Here is an 18,478-nt window from a genome sequence, read left to right on the forward strand (position 1 = left end):
CCCTCTTTTTAAACACTATTTCTTTAAAATAAAGGCCAACATTCCATTTGATTTCCTCATCACCCACTGAACCAGAATGCTAGCTTTGTGATTCATGGATGAGGACTTCCAAATCCCTCTGTTCCATAGCTTTCTGCAGCTTACTTAAATAATATTCAGCTCCTCTATTCTTCCTGATTCAGTGCATACCCGCACATTCCCCTAACCTGCCACGTTTGTGCCCAGTTGCTTAAGTTATATCCCTCTACAGACTCTTTGTCTCATCTTCCTCACTTGCCACAGTTTCACAACCATCTTTGTTGTTAAACCTTTCCTCAGTCCATTCCAGCCAGCTCTGCCTTCATCCCTTTGTAAATATCCTTATTTAAGCTTAGCGCTGTTGATTTCAACCAAGTTTCTCCCTCTAGAACTGAATGCTAAATTCTGCCATTTCATGGTTACTATTTCCTATGGGTTCTTTTATTCTGTCATCATTTATTAAACTTATTTCATTAAACATCACCAGATCCAGAATATGCTGGTCCCAGGTTGGATCCTCAACATATTTTTCTAGGGAACTGTCCTGAATACACTCATTTTTCTCTCATGGTTTTTTTCTGCCACTAAATATCCGAATCTATACAAAGTCACCCATGATTAATGTATTTTGTTATATGCCCTCATTGTCTCTTGATTTATTCTCTAAAGATATTCTGTCATAGCCTAAGAAAGATAACTCATCTCAAGACAGCAACAGAACCTATCCATTACATAACAGTGTAGAAACACAAGTCTCATGTGACAAGCCAACATAAAGAGTAGGCCAAAAAGCAGATACTAAAAAGAGTCACAACAGCATTACCAAACAAAAAAATAGCCACAAAAGGCACAAGCAATGACCAGCTATTACAAAAGAATACTACATCTATAAAACTACTTCTTTTCCAGAAGACATGCAGATGTAGGGCAGTGTCTTAGAGCAGCAAAATAAATGCCTACTTATAGAAAGCTTTGAAAATTATACAACTCTGGCATGAGAAAAAGACACCCATGCGTTCCTAGGGGAAATTAATGCAAACTTTTGATAGAACATGTTTATCTCAATGGGCATTTCATTAACTTTAAGCTTAATACATGGGCAAATGTCACTGCATTATGATCAAAACAACAGATCAAAAGCCATGGCTGACGGAACAAAGATAAAACTATATGGTACTTAAGGGGTAACTCTCATGAATAAAAAATATACAAGAAACTGTGCACCATAAAGAACATAACAATTATGAATTTATATCTCAATCACAATCAACATTTCTCACTTTTGGGCCTGCATACATGTCTTAACCTAAATGTCTTTGTAGTAACATATTAATCTAATTCTCAGAGACAGCCAACAGAAGCCAGGTTATCCCAAGTCTATTCAACAAGAAGATACTAAAGGAACAATGAGTCCAAGAACAAACTATTATTATCTGAACAGTCAGGGGTAATCAACAGAAAATTTCACTGGGTTTCCTACATTTATGGTAAAACCCAAAAAGGAAGCAAGGTCTACTGACATTAACTAATTTTGCATTCAAAAATTGCTCCACACTGTACACAGGAAGGAAAATCTGCATCTATATAGGAATGGAAGAGTTATTTTCCACTCCTGTCCTCACTTAAGAGCTTTGGGATGACAAATCTGCAAAATATGCAAGAAACAGCAAATGCTGACAAAAATGAGCAATATAACCCACTTGAATTCCCCAATTACTGACAGCTAAATCATCTGCAGAACAAAATGGTTTTAACAGATTTTAATTTGATGGCAGATGTTGAGATAACGCAAGTTCAAGAAGAACATTTCAAGTCTCCATCTTCTAGAGTGGAATCATCAGCACCAGTGATAGAGCTGAATTTTGACAGTGAAAGTCTTTTTCCTAGGATGATGTGTACAAGGGGCATAACTACAAATTTAGGAGTGATAGATTTAAGACAGATGTCAGAGGCAGGTTCTTTACGCAGAGAATGGTAAGGGCATGAAATGCCCTACCTGCTAATGTAGTCAACTCAGCCACATTAGAGAGATTTAAACAATCCTTAGATAAGCACATGGATGATTTTGGGATAGTGTAGGGGGCCAAGCTGAGAATAGTTCACAGGTCGGCGCAACATCGAGGGCCGAAGGGCCTGTTCTGTGCTGTATTGTTCTATGTTCTATGTTCTAATCCAAGTAAGCAATCCTCCAGTACCATGACTGAGTACAGAGAAATAACTGATGCACCTGTACAAAAACCACAGGAGGTGAATGAAGACATTAAACCTAAATCAAGAATTTGAAATAAAGAGTTTACCTAATTCACCACATATCAAAAGATTGACAATAAAGATTTCCTTGTACAAAACGAAGATGAGCTACATACAAATTCACGAAAGCCTGACCAATGTCTACAAATTCAGGGTACAGGAAATAAAAGTGAAAAATTACCAGGCTCCAAAATCCATGATACAGCAAAGAAGAAAGTAATTATTTCCACCAAGCAACTGTCCTCCACGATGGTAGTTTATGAGACTAAAAAGTGACATTATGGGGAAAGATTCACCAGGTAGCAAGACACTGTTATCAGAAGCAAGGACAGAATGGGACACCCACCACTCACTGGGGAAGAAGTCCCATCCTCTGAAGTTGCTGGCTGATCCAATTGCCACTAATCCTCTGTCATTGATGGGGTAAAAGGGTCCACTTAGGTTACAATTATAGAGGATCAATGGTAATTGAGCCTAAATAAGGAGAGGTTCCTATCTTAATAGATAGTTATTCCATGATTTCAATTAGGCACATATTGTATTAGTCCATTTGAAATTGTAACCAACACGATAAGGAACTTGGACTGGGCCTTTGGAAACAGTAACAGTAGTAGGGAACAGTTCCTACCAGAGAGCCAGAAGGCCTGGGTTTAAGGTGAAAAATAGACCGGAGAAGTAACCTTTTCACGCAGAGAGTGGTGCATGTATGGAATGAGCTGCCAGTGTAGGTGGAGAAGGCAGGTACAATTACAACATTTATTGGACAAATTGAGTTAGGTCAGATTATGACGTCTGTGCTGTATAAGTCTATAAACTTACAACTCTGTGACATAACATCTCTGAACAGGTTGACTAAATTATCGAGAAGGACAGTTGGGGATATCACTCTGCACCCAATGTCATCCTAAAATGCTTTGTCTTATACCCACCAAGCATCGTTAGATTGGGTAGAGTTTCATGTAGTGTCCAGAAAAGTTACTTTATACGTTTCCCCCACCACTCCCAGCCTCTTTTCAAGTAGTTAACATTTGTACATTCACATGTACAAATTACATTTACCATTCCCCATCTAACCAAAGTCTCTGATTTCACAAATTCAGGCTAATTAGAAGTCTTCACAAAACTCTAGAAAATGCTTTCTTTGGAAAGATTGGCAAATCTTTATCTTGAGGATTGTTAACTTTTATTCTGTTCTTGATCTGGTGTTGCCCATACACTGTCACTTCATTTGAGGACGTTTTTTCTGTTCGATGTTCTTGATTGAGTAGATTATTTCTATTAACTGTTAATGGTTGGTCCATTACCTTCTCTGGATGATCATTAATCTCCAGGCGACTTTCACAGCGAAGCTCTTCCCCGCTAACTCAGGTCACTTTGCACACAAGGAGATACACAAATCGCGTGCATCTACACACAATGAAGCTTGAGGCTCTTTGCTTTCTTTTAGTGCTCATTTACTTTGTATTTGGAAGTTGCCTGCCTCTGTTTTAGCAGAGGGTGAGGATGGCAGTTTTTTTTAGTAGTTCTGAATACTAAACGGTTAAAGGAGGTGGACATAGCGCTGTTTGGCAGAGTACTGTGCCAATGTCACATGTAACATGTATCAGCAGCTTATGTCGCAAACACAATGCAAATGCTTCAACCAGTGACTAAGTCTGAAAGTCAAAAGTAGACTGAAAAGGCTTTTGTCAGTCAGGGGGTGCCACTACACTCAGTCAAGGCACTTAGCAAGTGCCAGTTCAGGGAGTTGATCGCAGTCATTCAGGCACTTGGTCCTACAGATTGTGGGAATCACTATCCTTGGAGTTAGGGAACTGGATAACAGTCAGCCCTGCAGGTCAAGAGTAATCAGTTTGGGGATTACAGTCAGGGTGTGATGGAGTGTCACATCCAGGGATTGCATTGTTCTCAATCAGGGCTGCCTTGTCAAGTTACACAGGGGGATTGAGCCAAGGTAAATCCTGGGGTTTGGGCATTAACGGACAGGCGACAATCCATGGAGTCTAGGTCAAACATGATTCCCTACACGTCGTTGGGGCTTCCTGGCTGCTTAGCATGATGGTGAGGTGCAATATCGATTGCCAATGTCTGTCCAGCTGTACACGACATTGTAAAGTCAGTGCAGGTTCAAGGGATGCCATTGTTTTGGTAGGTATTTGCTGCATAGTGGTTTGCTGTATGAACAGCACGTGGTAAGATAGGGTGGAATTCAAGTGTGAGCGATGCCACAGAGGTGGGTAATTAATCTGGCAAGTTTGGTAATGTGCAACAAGAAAACCCACCAACCTCATGGCAAAAAGCCTTCAAAAATACTCAAAAAAACTTGGACTTATCCAAAAAAAAGTATAGGTTCTACTTCATTGTTCTTGGTTTGTAAAGCTTGGTTAGACTCTGCAGGTGGAATTTGCCCAGCCAGTTGCAGAATATGTTGCAACCCCCAAAAAAACAGAAGAGGTTGAACTGAAATTTCAACATGATCTTTCTCTTTTCCAGTTTTTCCTGGAATGGGCTATAGGTAGGGGGGAACCCAAAGGATTTGCAGGAACACAACTGAGGTACTTGAAAAGGCCTTAAAGATGGAATTTTCAAATTTCTCAACAATGCCCAAGTTTCATACTGTTTCAATGACTTGCCAGAATGGGAAGGCAACTGCACAGGCTGAACACACCACAGAGTGAATCTGACCTGTTATAATCAACATGTAAAGGTGAAACTAGAGAAAATCTCTGGTCAGCCACAGAGAAAAGGCTTGTGCTGAAAGCAGCAGGTCCTTCCCCTTAAAACCACAAATTTCATTAGGGACTATTGTATGAGGACCTGAAAGATTTAACTGACATCACAAAATAAGTTCCATGCAGTCATCAGGAAATGAATGACTGTACGTGGGGAGGAGATAATGTGCTGTATCAGTTTCAGTGATTCTTATTAGTGTTTACAGAAATGTAGCTAAAGAGCTGATGTATATTTATTCCTAAATTGTTCCAGATTTCTCACAGGAGACAATCATGTATGTTAGATTTAATGTGACCTATTAAGCAATATGTAATGAAACTTTACTGTTTAATCAAGGTAGTCTGTCTTCTACCTTAGGTATCATGTGGGCATTCTTCCCCACAAAGTACCAATAGCATACACTAATACCAATGAGGACGCTTGTAGTGCATTAGTATTGTCCCCTACATCTGAGTTAAGAGGTCCAGGTTCAAGACTCCCCTGTTCCAGGGATGTGTAATAACATATCTGAATAGGTTGATTAGAAAATACTTCAGACTTACACCAGAAAGAAAGATTGGTGACAGTGAATCTACCCAAGATATCCCAGGTAACTCTGGCAGAAACTGAAATTCACAATGAACTGGCAACCATGGCATATAATGTTATAAGGACAACAATTTTGTGCAATGTACTGTAGATTAAATATCTTGGACACCAGAGAGGGTAATTTCACCTTATTGCATGTGGCACTTCCATGGAGGTTTCATGGTGTGAAGCCTGCACTCTCCCTTACAGAAAGCCCAGTAGATTGCATGTCAATCAGGCAGCAGACTGGCTTTCTACCACAACTTTAGGAGATGAAAGGCATAAGGTCAAGGTGAACCGAGAAGAAATAGGATTGTAAAGGTAGCAGATTATAAAATTTAATATAATCGAGGACAATCATTCAACATGAGTGACAAGTTAATGCTAAATGGCAAGGTGAGAGCTAATGCAGCTAAGATGTCTCTGGGCCACCCCCAGCTCTTTATCAGCAACAGTTTGCCATGCTGTCAATCTACTGCTCCAGAGCTTCTCCCTCCATTATGTTAGGGTGGCTGTGGTTGCAGTTCCACTCAGCCTGCTGGTCCTATCCCTCTCCTTGGTGCTGTGAACACCTTTCTTCTACAACAAGAAAAGGCAGAGAGATACGAGGGTGAGGACTCAGGCTGCACATTCAATGAGAGTGACTATTAGGAATGGGAAGAAGAGGGCAATAGATTGAATGGGAGGGTGAGTATTATCTGTTGAGTTGGAGATTTGAGCAGAAAGCTGAAGAGAAAGCAATGAGAAAGAGACTTCAAGGTGTGTTGGTCAGGAGAGTACTGTGTGGAAGAATGCTAGAGAGGTGAGAGTGTGATGGTTGCCACTTGAGAGTACCAGCGTACTCATCTGGCCAGACTTCATGATGTTTTTATGGTACTGGATCCAGGTACTTTGCACTACTGTAGGGGAAATCAAGGGTTACAAGGAATGGGCAGGAAAGTGAATGTGAGGAATGTCAGATCAGGCTCAAGGGGCTGAATGGCCTGCACCTATTCCGTTATGGTCTCATGGTCTCACCAATTCCTGACAGTTCAGTAAAAACTGAAACCTGCTTGGTGAGGGTGGTTGTCCTCTTCCTATTGTTTTCAGGGAAGAAAACTCCTCTCAGCATCCTCACTGTTGGAATAATCAGTTCCAGGGGCACACTCCTGAATAGTTAGTGGTTCTCTGAGCACTTTGACAGTGCCAAACCTGTGCCTTTGCATCATAACCCTACACTTTGTTTCTAATTAAATAATCATCCAATGCCCTCTTGAATGTCTCAATTGACTCTTCCTCTTCTTCAACTGCAGGCTTGACAGGAAAAGTTTTATATATCTTGCAATGGCTTTAAAACTGCGCCCTCTGGTTCTCAAATCGGTTTACATGTGGGAACTGTTTCTCTGTATTTACTCTGTCCAGATCCCTCAGTATTTCGTAAACATCTTAAAAGGAAAATGTTTTTAGGTTTTTTTTACAAAATTACAAAACTAGTACAAAATAGTATAACTACTTTACAATATATTAGCAACAACAATATAAATAAACAGGCTACTAATCTACACTACAAACTACCAAAACACAGAAGAGGATAACTATATATATATATATATATATATGAAAGAAAGCTCTATATATAAAATAGAAGCTACAGTATGGTAAATAACTAACAAAAAGGAATAAATAAACAAACAAACAAACATTCAAAATAGAACTATACCAAGTCATAACAAGATAGCTTATTATAACAAGATAACATTCAATAAAGTTATAACAGTCAACACACACTCATTGCAGCTCCCCATCAGTGGGAGCAACAGTGAGCAGACCTGGATTTATACGGGATTCTTCCTCCCAGGGGTCCCCAAACCAACAGACATCATCCTCACAGCCAGACAAAGGCCAGATAATATAACCGATACATCTATATCGATATAACTCAAGAAGGGCCGCCATGTTCTATAAAACAATTCAGTTTTCTGCTGCTCCATATTCATAAGTAAGTCCAGGGGAATATGTTCCATAATTATCCTATGCTAATTTGAGTGTCCTGAGGGACTTTCCGATATCCAGCTCACTAAAATGTTTTTCCTCGCACAAAAAGAGAGGATAGTAAACAGTTTTTCCCATGTACATCTAGAGAGGGAAAGTTTGGAAAACCCAAAAGGAGAGACACCGGATCCAACCCAATCTCAGTTCCCAAGATCTTTGCCAAGGCGTTCACTACTTTGTCCCAGTACCTGCGGATCTTGTGGCATGTTCACAAACAACAATTTTGCACTAAGGGCACATTGGGGACGCTCCTATCTTAAACTTTGCAAGCCGTTCTGGTGCCATGTGAGCCCTATGAAGTATCTTCAATTGAATAGCTCGAATCCTATTACATATAGAGATCTTCCTAGCATTTTCCCAGATGTCCTCCCACATCTCTGAGGAGATTTCCACCCCTAATTCTTGAGTCCAGGTTTTATGTCGTTATTCCATGTCCTTTGACACATTATTACCTAGCAAGTGATAGAGAGGACTGACCAAGGGGCACCCACTGGCCAAGTATTTTCCCCATCACATCCAATTTATAAGGATTAACCATCAATATGGTCTCTTTTTTGCATAAAGTCTCGTAGTTGAAAATATCAGAAGAGGTCCTTGGAAAGTAGCCCGAACTTCTGACGCAACTGTTCGAAGTACATCATGATCTCCCCATCATTAAATCTCCCAAGCAGGAGACTCCTTTAGATTTCCAAAGTTTAAAGCCAGCGTCTATCAAACCTGGAGTGAAGGGGGAGTGTTTTGTAAATTAGCCTCATCCTGTCGCATCATCCTCCAAGCTTTGACTGTAAAAGCCCGATTGTCCTAAACACAATGATCCATGACAGTTCTCATCTTGTCCATAAACAACAGGTTGATGAGGGGGCATTTTGCCCGGGAAGCCTCGATGTCCAACCAAATTGATTATGGAGGCCCAATCAGCCAAACATGATAGCAAGGACCTCAGTTGGTACTTCCTACAGTCTGGGAAATCTAGACCCCTCCTTTTCTTGTGAGAGCTAAAGTTTATCTAATTTGATAAGGGGGCGTCTATATTGCCAAATAAAAGATCTGGGCCAGGCATAAGGCCTACGCAGCACTTACCTCGGCAATATCAAAGGAAGAATTCTCATGGGGTATAATAGGCAAGGAAGAACATTCATTTTGACCAGAGCTATCCTTCCCAACCAGGATATCAGAAGATCTTCCTAGCGCCGAGGGTCCTGCCTTATTTTCTCTAACAACTGCACATAATTTACATAGCTGATCGAAAGCCGGGATAATAAAGAGACACAAGTACAGAAAAACCTCCCTGTGACCACCGAAAAAGGGGAAATGAGTTCCATTTCCATAGTTGGATGTGCTGGTAAGACCTCCTACCGGCATGGCTTCTATTTTCATAAAATTAATTTTGTACCTGGAAAACACACCAAATAAATTAACCACTTGTATTAAGTGGGGCACAGATGTCAATAGGTCAGTTAAGAAAAGAAGGACGTCATCTGCATAAAGAGTAATTCTATGTTTGCCTGATCCTACCTCCAGGCCGTTATGCTGAGGTCCGTCTGAATGACCAGTGGTTTCGTCACTAGTGTGAATAATAGTGGCGAAAGAGGGCACCCTTGGCAACAACCTCTGCCAACACTAAAATTATCTGTTCTCATACCATCAGTAAGTACCGCTGCTTTCAGATCACTATATAGCACTGTAACCTATTTGGTAAAACCTCTCCAAGGCCAAACTGTTCCATAATATAAAAAAGATACAGCCATTCCACCCGATCGAATGCTTTCGTCTAGGAAAACAATCAAGCCCGGTATTGTTCTTTACTGGCATACTCACACCATATTTAGTGCTCTTTTAATATTATTAGTAGACCTACGACCCGTAACAAGGGAGATCCAGTGGATGTAGTGTACCTGGACTTTCAGAAAGCCTTTGATAAAGTCCCACATAGGAGGTTAGTGAGCAAAATAAGGGCACATCGTATTGGGGGCAAAATACTGACTTGGATTGAAAATTAGCTGGCTGACAGGAAGCAAAAAGTAGCGATAAACTGGTCCCTTTCAGAATGGTACTAGTGGGGTACCACAAGGTTTGGTGCTGGGACCGCAGCTGTTTACAATATACATTAATGATATAAATGAAGGCATTAAAAGTAATATTAGCAAATTTGCTGGTGACACAAAGCTGGGTGGTGGGGTGAAATGTGAGGAGGACGTTATGAGAATACAGGGTGACTTGGACAGGTTAGATGAGTGGACAGATGCATGGCAGATGCAGTTTAATATGGATAAATGTGTGGTTATCCACTTTGGTGGCAAGAACAGGAAGGCAGATTACTATCTAAATGGAGTCATGTTAGGTAAAGGGGAAGAGCTGTGTAATTGTAATCAACATTGAATTTGCACATATTGTCTATTAACAAACCCCGTCTGGTCCTCTTATGATAAATGGCAATACCCTCTCCAGTCTTAATGCCAGCATTTCCGACAGGATTTTAAAGTCCACATTCAATAAGGATATAGGCCTGTACGAAGTACAGTCTTCTGGGGCTTTCCCTTTCTTGAGAATGAGACAGATATTTGCTTCTCTCAAAGAGGACGGGAGACTACCCTGACTGAATGAATAGTTGTACATGTCCATAAGAGGTCCAGCCAGTTCATCTATAAACTCCTTATAGAACTCAGTTTGGAATCCATCTGGCCTGGGCGCTTTACTGCTCTGGAGCAGCCTCACCGCCTCCTGCACTTCCTGACTTGTCAAAGGGGCACTCAAAAAGGACACCTGTTCCTAGATTACACCCAAGAGGTCCAAGTTCTTAAAGAAGGACTCCATCTTCCTCATTCTATCCTCTCAGTCCTCTGACTGATACAGCTCAAAATAGAACTTTCTAAATGCTGCATTGATCTTTTTAGGATCACAGGTCAAAGTGCCAGTACTCTCTCTAATAGATGTAATAGTCTGGGGAGCCTTCTTCTTTCTGGCAAGGTATGCTAAAACTTGCCAGAAAGAAGGCGGCTCCCCAGTCCATCGCCGTACTCAAATAGTCTCTGCTTTGCAAACAGTATCTTCCTCTTCGCTGTTTGAGTAAGTGCAGCATTCAAAGTAGCCCTGAGGGATGTAATCCATTGTAATTTGGCTATGGACTGCCTATCAACATACGCTGACTCAGCTGCATTCAGGTGAGCCAGACGTTGTTCTCCCCTCTGTTGTTTCCGGGTTGCAGAATACGAGATAATCAAGACTCGCACATAGGCCTTCGCAGTCTCCCACATCATCAATGTGTTGCTGGCCGTACCTAAGTTAATATCCCAGAAAACTTTAAATTCCTGTGAAAAGTATTCTATAAACTTACTATCTTTCAGTAGGAAAGGGTCCAATCGCCAGTGCCGGGAGTCCATTTCATCACCACCAGCCTTAACCTCCATATACACTGCCGCGTGGTCAGAAACAGTTATATTCTCTATTTTGCAGGACAGTACCGAGTTCAAAAAGGTCGAAGGGACAAAAAAATATCAATTCTGGTATGGCACTTATGTGGGTTAGATTAAAAGGTAAAATCTCTACCCTCAGGGTGAAGACATCTCCACACATCTCCACACATCTCCACACCAGTCCCAACTCCCTATTCAAATCCACCAACTGCCTAGACTGCAGAGACATACCCACAGAGCTCCTCGGTATCCTATCCACCTCGGGATCAATGATACGGTTGAAATCTCCTCCTATAATTGTATAACATGACCCAAGGGCCATCAATCTGGAGAGCACAGCCGTTACAAAATTAAAAGGATGTGCCGAAGGGCAACATACATTCAAAATCCCATCCCATACTGCTCTCCATATATTACAGCTTTAAGTATAATAAACCGCCCGGACTCATCCTTTATTTGGCTTAACATTTGAAATGGAAGATTCTTCCAGATAAGAATGGCCACTCCTCTACGAGTTGAAAGATGAGAAGAACACCTGGCCAAACCCTCCCTGCTGCAGCTTCAAATGCTCCTTGTCAGTTAGGTGCGCTTCCTGTAATAGGGCTACATTGACCTTCTCTTTTTTAAGACTTGACAATATCGTTTTCCTTTTAATTGGTGAGTGACTCCCTTTAACATTCCAAGTGCACCATTTAGCCATGATCATCCAAGAGAGTGTGAGACCCCCCAGGAGGAAGAATCCCACTCATAGAGTACTGAGTAAAGAGCGTAAACAATTCACAGATTGAAAAATACAACCTTTAAAACTACTACATTAAAACTGCTAAAAATTACTCCTATGTAGTAACAACATAAAACATAATTAAAAGGAGACTTTCCCCTTGTCCACAGGGAGCACTCATACCATCCAATAATCCCACCCTGACTCCTTCCAGCTGGAGCATGCCCCAACCCTAGACATCACAAACAGATACCAATATCTTATAACAAGGCAGTTAAAAGGTGGGTACCGAACCCATCCCTTCCATACTACTACCCTAGGCATTCTTGGCAAAGCAGCAACATGAGATAAAATATATAAAATTATAATCCTGACATATATTAAAAGGCAAAGTCAAAAACACCCCCCAACAACCAAGTAAATCAACCAGAATACAAATAAAAATAAGAAAAAGAAATTAAAAAGTGGTGGGGGGCAAGAGAGATAAAATAGAATAAGTGTCCATACAATTCAGGACATTCAATTTAGAGTGTCCAAAAATTCTTTTTCCTTTTCCAGCAATCCAAAGCTAAACACAGACCCGCCGTGGCTGAAGTGCAGTGTTGTCGAATATCTCATGGAGTACTGAATATTCAGATTCCTCAGACGCTTCTTTACCTCGTCAAAATCACAACCAGGGAGAAGTCCTGAAAAAGCATTATTCTTTATCCCTTGTGCACCATAGCCTGGGGATCCATCCCCAGTGCTCTGGAGGCCTCCAGCAACATTTGTTTATCTCTATAATGTTGGAGTTGCACTAGAACCAGACGGGGGCGCGACTCCGATCCGGGCCTGCGTACTGCGACCTGGTGGGCCTACTCAACCCGCACCCGGCCTACTTCAGACTCCAGCCTCAGCAGTTGTGGGAGCCTGTTGCTCCGCCCCTCTGACATGTTGCCAGACAGTCTGAATCTCCAAGATCATGCTTTTGCAGCATGACTGAGATCGATTCCCACCTTGCCCAGGTGTCTTCCATCGATGGATTGATCCTCTCTCAGAATTTTATAAACTCCGAGACCAAACTCACCTCCGTAGGTAAATCCCGCAGTGTGGCTGCAGATGCATCTGTTGCTACAGTGGGGGTTGGGGGGGTCCTGTCTGTTGCTGGCCCCATGCCCCTTTGCCTTTAATCGTGTTAGAGTGCACCAAACTGCTCAAGTTTGGTGCAAAATGACTGTAGCAGCGAGGACAAAAACTATTTTTAGCAATTTAAGAGGTGCAGGGAGGGTAGGTGTCCCACTTTATCTGGGTCCTGGGCACAGCTCAGCAGACCCGGACCTACTGGGCCATCATCTTGAATCCCCCCGTAAACATCTATTAAATCTTCCCTCAGCGTTATCTTCTCCTAGAGAAACAATCCCACTCTCCAATATATTCTCACAACTGTCGGGTCTCATTCCTGGAACCATTCTTGTAAACCTCTTCTGCATTCTGTCCAATTCATTCATATTTTTCCTGAAGTGTGGCATCCTGAAATGTAGACACTACATCTGAGGCCTGTACGAGTTCAGCATAACCTCCTGCTCTTGTTCTCAATGCCCCCATTAACGAATGCTAGGATACTATATGCCTTGTTAAAAGCAGTGCTCTCTATCTATCCTGCCACATTTAATGATTTTCCTACTTACATACTCGGGATGCTCTACTTCTACACGCTGTTTAGAATAGTACTCTTTCTGTTATATCATAACTCATGTTCTATGAGTCAGTTGCCATGACTTCCATCCATTATGCAGCTCTTTACTCCCTCACACTGATTTGTTCTGAAAATCCTACTGCCACGGGTTGACTGGGTCTATTCAAGATTATTCCTTGGTACCTGAGGCTGTGATGCCTCCTGACCTCTGATTTTCCAGGGGATGCAGAGGTGAGATGCTAATTAGTTTCCAGGTGGGGAAGGATCATAATGAACACACGAATCAATGAGCTGTGCTCATGATCCAAAAATGGTCCCTTCACTCTGGCTTGTTCTCAAGAGACCATCTCCACGCCTTGGCCACATTCCAGCCTCAGTGGAGGCAGAGGGGCCTCATGAAGATGAAAACATTTGACAGTGATCTTTATATGCCTTCAGCTAATTAACTTTTCACCTCTTGTGGGAGGGTAGCCTTCCCCTCCCTAACTCAGGCTATTCTAAAAAACTCCCGAGACTGAAATATACGGTAGACTAACAAGCCAGCAGTAACAGGGAATCATCAAGCAGCCCTCTCACCTCCCCCACCCCGCCAAAAGCAAATGACATTTTGGCTTTAAGTCGCTGCTCAAAAGCATAGAGAAACCTCTGAGCAGCCATCAGCAAAATGTAAGTCACTATTGTCCCAGAAGCTTCTCTCTCATTCAGAAGAGTCACCTGGTAGTGAGTTAAACCTTGGGGTTCGCACACCACAGATACGGGACAAGGTTAAAAGGCAAGAACTTCAGCCAATAGGGGAACTGAATCTGTGCCATTAACATTGGCTTCCATCACAAACCAGTAGCCCACCCAATCATGCTAACCAACACTATTTCAGCAGAACAGACAGCAAAGCATAATCACTTCACTGCTGACCACAAACTGTTGCTAAGTCTGCAGTTCACATGCACTGCAAGGAAATAGAGAAGCATTTGGTTATCTCAGACAATAAGAATATGGACACAGGAAATATGTATTACATTTGGGCATACCACACAGCTGAACAGTACAACTTGTATCAAATGAACAGCGTGAATTAGATAGAATAATGTTGGCAAAGGTCACCGATTATGCTAATACAGAGCAATATCTTCTATCCTGAAACCCTGGGGACAAGTGGCCTTTATGAGCTTTGAGTAACTAAATTGTAAACCTGCTCTAAAAGAAAATGTTTATGATTCAATTGCACAGAGGAAATTTCTCTCTTTAGCCTCAGGCCCAAGCCATCATCTGTTCTTCAATCCTAAATACCTTCTAACAGTGAGCAAGAGGAGATAGTGGGGAAATGGAAATATAGCAGCTAGTGTCAGATTCTGAAATGCTGCAAACTTAAGTCTAATGTGTTTATTAAGGTGCTCTGAAAATCACCTGAGGTATGGTTCACAACAATCCGCAGAAAGCAGCTTCTGTTAATGTCATCAATGTGCCAAGTGACAACTTTGGAACGGTGGAAAAGGAGAATCAGAATCACAGAATTAGTGCTGAAGGAGACTATTTGGCCCAACACACAAAAATCATGGCTGCCTGAGTGAACATAATGTCTTAGTAACAATCTCCTGAAGGGCCTGTTCTGCGCGTATTGTTCCTATCATTTCCCCACTAACACGATTAGCCTAGATTTTCTGATAAGGATCGTAACACTAGCTTTGATCATGATCGAATCAAAAAAGGATCTACCTTCCTCCAATTTTTCCAAATGATCTTCTGCTGGTGGTTCCATTATATCTGATGCAGGAATTCTCGTTGGGAACAGTGCAGAGAATCTTTTCAGACGTCATTCCCTCATTTTAGGATATTTCTAAGTTTAAATGTTCCCAACATTCTTTTCACTAGAATTAGGAATCTGAGTGCACTACAGCCAAGTTTACAGATTTCACAAATATTGGTGAGGGTGACACAATTCACAGTGGGATACACGTTAAGTGAGTGAACAAAATTGTGGCAGATGGAATAAGGTGGGAAATAATTAAGGTTATACACTTGGGCAGGAAGAACAAATGGAGAAAGACTGTAGAATGCTAATAGCATAGATGGATTTGGGAGTCCTCATACATAAATCACAAAAAAAACCTAACATACAAGGCCAGCAGCTCATAGGGAAGGCAAATTGAACTTTGATGTTTACATCAATGAGAATGGAATATAAAAATAGGGGAGTGAACAATTTTTGGATCCCATATCTAAAGAAAGGTATATTGGCATTGGAGACAGTTTACAGAAAGTTCATTCAGCTGACACTAGGTATGGAGAGATTGTCTTATAAGAAGAAGTGAGGAGGTTGGGCCTGTACACACTGAAGTTCAGAAGAATGAGAGGTAACCTTACTGAAACATACAAGATTCTTAAGAGATTTGATAGCGTATTCACAGCAGAGTTATTTCCCCTTATAGAAGAGTCTAGGACCAGGGGCATAGTCTCAGAGTAACAGTTTGCACATTTAGGGATAAGGAGGAATTTCTTCTCCCTAAGGGTAGCCAATCTGTGGAATTCTTTACCACAGAGAGTAAGTGAGGCTGGGTCACCAAGAAAATACAAGGCTGAAACCGACTCTTTGAATGGCACAACAGACTTAATGGGCTAAATGGCCAAATTTTATTACTGTGATTGAATGGGTGACTTTGCAGATGTGTAAGGGGTAGTGTGGTAGCTGGAAAGATGCCAGCTGGATAATATGGCAGAAGGATTAGATTAGATTAGATTCCCTACAGTGTGGAAACAGGTCCTTCGGCCCAACCAGTTCACACCGACCCTCCAAAGAGTAACCCACCCAGGCCTGTTTCCCCTCTGACTAATGCATCTAACACTATGAGCAATTTAGCATGGCCAATTCACCTGACTTGCACATCTTTGGACTGTGGGAGGAAACCGGAGCACCCAGAGGAAACCCACGCAGACACGGGGAGAATGTGCAAACTCCACACAGACAGTCACCCAAGGCTGGAATCGAACCTGGGTCTCTGGTGCTGTGAGGCAGCAATGCTAACCACTGAGCCACCGTGCAGCCCATAGGATATTAAGACAGCAGATGGATAGGTGGCATGGTAGTGTGTAATTTTTCTTAAAAACCCAGTTTTGTTCAACGCGAAATAGCATTGTTCTTTAATCCCCACGTTAATAGGATTTTCTGGGGAATACCTATATCCACATCTGTCTTGGAGGGGTTGGTTCAGCTCAGTTGGTAGATGGCTGGTTTGCGATGCCAACACTGAGACGTGGTGAACCTCAGGTTAAACCATCACCAGTCACTTCTCTAATAAGAGAGCAGCCCTATAGTCTGGTAAGACTATGGTGACATTATGTTTGAGTGCCCATGCCAATCAACATTTGCTCAAAATCTCACTGGAGGAAAGTGATTAAAGAAAATAATTGGAGAAGCTCTTTGGATAACTAATCAATAATTGTTTCATATAGATTGTTGGGGTGTATATCTGCATCCTGCAAGTGAAAATCAAATTTGCATGAAAAAGCATGAATGGATGTGTGATTCACCCTTGTTCAATTATTTACGAACAGTGGTAACAAGTTCTCCAAGCATTAGTTTTCACCTTGGAAGTACAAGGAATAGTGTTCAATTATCTCAGCTGTAATTACAGGCTGCTGGCATCACACGATGCAATCCAGCACATGAGCTGGTTAATGGATGTACCCTATAGGTAGTTCTCCTTGAACACTTGTGTTCCTTTGCAACACTGTTATAGAAAATCATGCAATATTAATAAAGGGGCTTATGGAAAAAAAAACAGGGTTGGGTGATCCACCAAAGATATCAGTTAAAAAAATCAAAACAAAAATAATAGTTAGCTGAACACAAATGATCGCACAGTCTAAGTAAATCTTTAAATTATATATTTTAATTAAATAATACAGTAAATTTAACACTAACACTAAAATCACTGACTACAGTACTATACCTTTCACGAAGAACTTCACAAGAAAGTGCACAAACCAATTGATGCCAATACAGAATTCCAGTCCTCGACATTCTCCCCCGGTTTGAAATAAAGCTCCATCTAAATGTAGACTACAATTCCCAGTTTCAAGCTAAGTTTCAAGGTTTGCTGAGCTGATTGCATTCCTGTTTTAGCTGAACACATTGAATTTGCATTTTGCAGACAGAGGATCCTGAGGCTGGGTTTTGCTGTTCAAGTGTGCTGGGGATGGAATTGTGGAACAGCAAGCAGGGGTTTGCTTTATAAAAAGGTCTGCAATTCACCAATCACATTACAGCCAAATCACGTTTAATAAGCATGTGTTATAGAGAACTACCTGTATTTGTTAACTTGTGCATACTATTTGTACTCCTTAGCTTTGACTACTATATCATTGCATACAGACACACCACAGAAGGGCCACACTGTCTCTAGTTGAAACAGTCTCAGTGATGCAATCTGCTGGGTATATTTGTTACCTTGACAACCATTGGGCAATACATGTGCTATAGCAGGCATGCTTACACAGGGGACACTTAAGATGTGTATAATTATTGATCTGTCAAGAGCCACAGCTTAATTGTAAATCAAAGCTTTCAGCTTTTATATTTTTACGGAGCCTCTATGTAAAAACACTGACAGCCTCAGAGTGTGGTAATAACAGGAGTGAAATTTAGTGTAACATTTATGATCGCTTCCTGACTTGGTGCCAAGTTGCATCCAAGAGGTTTTGCTCTTTATTCATTCTCCTCGCCCACTTTTGAATTTCCCTTCCTATATTGAAAAGTAGTTGGCCAATTTTCACTTAGCCCCTTCAACATCAAAAAAAGAGGCAAGTGGTCCTAAAATGGGCTCATAGACAGCCCATTCCATTTAGCCGTGCGCTATTTTTAAAGTTGGAAATGTGGTGCTGGAAAAGCACAGGAGGTCAGGCAGCATCTTGGTTGCTGCCTGACCTGATGTGCTTTTCCAGCACCACACTCTCGACTCTGATCACCAGCATCTCCAATCCTCACCTTCTCCTAGCCATTTTAAAGTGGCTATTGCTGCATGATTGAAGCTCATGGTTAATATGAAGATCACTACACAACTGTATAGCTCTTGT

The 18,478-nt window shown here is 41.5% G+C and overlaps 1 long non-coding RNA gene across 1 annotated transcript in view; it reads right to left on the reverse strand.

Annotated features, from left to right (window-relative positions):
• The window catches only part of LOC148149544 (uncharacterized), a 94,525-nt gene extending 77,076 nt beyond the window's left edge, over nucleotides 1–17,449 (reverse strand). Inside the window, exon 1 of the long non-coding RNA XR_015757579.1 lies at nucleotides 17,356–17,449. This is a non-coding gene — a long non-coding RNA (uncharacterized LOC148149544). The remainder of the gene's footprint in view (nucleotides 1–17,355) is intronic.
• Nucleotides 17,450–18,478: the final 1,029 nt, after the last annotated feature.

This window comes from Chiloscyllium plagiosum, unplaced genomic scaffold (genome assembly GCF_037043375.1).
Source record: "Chiloscyllium plagiosum isolate Xiang-an unplaced genomic scaffold, Cpla_swu_hap1 HiC_scaffold_7, whole genome shotgun sequence".
Taxonomy (NCBI): domain Eukaryota; kingdom Metazoa; phylum Chordata; class Chondrichthyes; order Orectolobiformes; family Hemiscylliidae; genus Chiloscyllium; species Chiloscyllium plagiosum.